This window comes from Arachis duranensis, chromosome 4, assembly GCF_000817695.3.
Source record: "Arachis duranensis cultivar V14167 chromosome 4, aradu.V14167.gnm2.J7QH, whole genome shotgun sequence".
In the NCBI taxonomy this organism is placed as follows: domain Eukaryota; kingdom Viridiplantae; phylum Streptophyta; class Magnoliopsida; order Fabales; family Fabaceae; genus Arachis; species Arachis duranensis.
The window spans coordinates 61,171,133-61,173,784 of record NC_029775.3 but is presented as its reverse complement, the minus strand read 5'-3'; the positions used below and the strand labels follow the sequence as shown (position 1 = coordinate 61,173,784).

At 41.3% G+C, this 2,652-nt stretch overlaps 1 non-coding gene across 1 annotated transcript; it reads left to right on the top strand.

The window, feature by feature from the left end:
- The first annotated feature begins 1,378 nt into the window (after positions 1-1,378).
- Positions 1,379-1,482, top strand: LOC127747233 (small nucleolar RNA R71). The gene has a single exon (XR_008009035.1). It is a non-coding gene; the product is annotated as a small nucleolar RNA R71 (small nucleolar RNA).
- The last annotated feature ends 1,170 nt before the right edge of the window (positions 1,483-2,652 follow it).

Sequence of the window (2,652 nt, the reverse complement as noted above, 5' to 3'; positions counted from 1 at the left end):
CCTCTTCATAAGAGTCAGAGGCATCACATTTATGCTAGCTCCTAGATCACAGAATCCTCTGTCAATTTTTGTTTCCCCTATGATGCAGGGGATATGAAAACTTCCTGGGTCTGTTTTCTTAGAGACTATGTCCTTCTTGATGAGTGCACTACATTCTTTGTTCATTATTACAGTTTGTCCTCCCTTCAAAACTCTTTTCTTGCTCAGCAATTCCTTCAAATACTTGATATGTGTAGGCATCTGCTAGAGAATCTCAAGGAAGGGAATATTGATATGGAGAGACTTAAATGTCTCTAAGAACCTTGAATATGTTTTCCCTTTTTTACCTCCTCCTAACCTCTGAGGAAATGGTGCTTTTGGTTGGTATGTTTCCAGCATGCCTTCCTTTTGCATTTCCTTGGCTTGCTCAGTTTCACTTTCCTGCTTAGCTTCCTCCACACCTTCTTTCAAGATTTCTAGCTCCTTTTTTGAGGGTCTGATTCCTTCTTCTTCTGAGACTTCCTTCAATATGGTGATGGCCTTGCATTCTTCCCATCTCACTTTCTTTTGTTCCCCTTTAGGATTCTTTTCAGTGTCACTAGGGAACACTGCAGTTGACTTGGGGGCCTGTTGAGATAGCTCTCCTACTTGAGACTCCATCCTCTTGAGTTTTTCACCATGGTTCCTTAAGGTGGATCTCACATCTTCCCTAAAGATTTTCAACTCACTTATGTCCTGACCCATGTTTGCTAGTATTCCTTCTATCCTGTTTAATTGATCTTGAAATTGTTGGTTCAGATTGGATTGGGCAGGTTGATTATTTTGGCCATGATATGGTGGTTGGGAGTAAATGTTTTGTGTGGCTTGGTATGATCTTTGGTTGGAGTTTTGGTATGTGGAATTGTTATGTTGGTTGGGGTTGTAAGGTTTGTGGTTTTGTGGTTGGCTTTGCTGGTTTCCCCACCCAAAGTTTGGGTGGTTTTTCCAGCCTGGGTTGTAAGTGTTGGAATGTGGATCATATGGTTGCCTTTGTTGATTTCCCACATAGTTGGCCTCTTCCCAATCACCTCCTTCAGTGCTTATTTCCTCTTGATCTTGTGTTTGTATTGCAGCCACTTGCTTTGTGTCTAATTTCCTGGTGAGCTCTGCTAGTTGCTTGGCAAACACCTTGTTTTGGGCTAGAATTGTATCAACATGGTTCAGCTCCATAACTCCCTTAGTGTTGTGTCTCTCTGAAGCATAGTAGTACTCATTCTCAGCCACTGTCTCAATCACTTCAATGGCTTCTTCCACAGTCTTTTTCCTGTTCAATGAACCTCCTGATGAATGGTCTACAGCCTTCCTTGATTCATAAGAAAGTCCATCATAGAAAATATGCAATTGCACCCAGTCATGGAACATGTCTGGCGGGCATTTCCTTGTCAATTCTTTGAACCTCTCCCATGCCTCGTAGAGCGTCTCACCATCTTGTTGTCTAAAAGTCTGAACCTCAGATCAAAGCCTATTAACCTTTTGTGGAGGGTAGAAATGTGCCAGAAACTTGCTTTCCACTTCATCCCAGGTTGTTAGGCTCCCCCTTGGGAATGATTCCAGCCACTTAGCTGCCTTGTCCCTAAGTAAAAATGGGAACAAGAGCAGTTTATAGGCATCTTCCTGGACTCCATTGGACTTCACAGTGTCGCAAATTCTCATGAATTTTGTGAGATGTTGGTTTGGGTCTTCATTAGCACTCCCACCAAATGAACAATGATCCTCCACCAATGATATTAGCTGTGGTTTGAGTTCAAAATTGTTGGCCTGAATGGGTGGTTTCTGAATGCTGCTACCACAATTCCTAGAGGTTGGGTTTATGTATGAACCAAGAACCCTCCTCTCGGGAATGGCATTGTTTCCATCAGCCCTCTCATGGTTGTGAACTTCTCTATCCATGTTGAGATCTAGAGCTTCCTCAAAGTTGTCCTCAGATTCTCCTTCAGATTCTTCTTCTCTCAGTACTCTCTTCCCTCTTGCTTCCCTTCTAAGTTTATAAAGGGTCCTCTCTGGTTCGGTATATGGAGGAGTTGTTGTCTCTCCTCTCCTACCTGTCATACAAGAACACACCACAAGCAACAAACAAGTGGAATACTCTTGGTTAATGGAAGAGTATGGTTAGAGCAGTTGAGGAATTAATTCAAATAGTTAGTGGGTCAGTGAGTTAGTTGCTTGAATTGAAAGGCATAAGAAAGAAAAAGCAAGTAACAGAGTGCAGAAATTAAAAATTCAACAAGTAACTTGAACTAAATTAACAAAACAAGAAAAATGCTCAATCTACTTAACTTCCAATTTGAGAATTGTCAATCGAAATCCAATCCCCGGCAACGGCGCCATAAACTTGATGCTAGCATAAACTTGATATGCTATGATTTTAGGAAATTGCACAATCGGCAAAATTCCATCCGGCAAGTGCACCGGTTATCGTCAAGTAAAAACTCACAATAGAGTGAGGTCGAATCCCACAAGGATTGGTTGAGTGAGCAATTCGAATTAGAAGTTTGATTAGTTGAGCGGAATCAAGAATTGGGTGTGAATTGCATAAAGTAAATTGGCGGGAAATGTAAATTGCAAGGAATTGAAATGACTGAATCTTAAATTGCGAGAATTAAAGTGCGAGAAGTTAAATTGCTGAAATTAAAA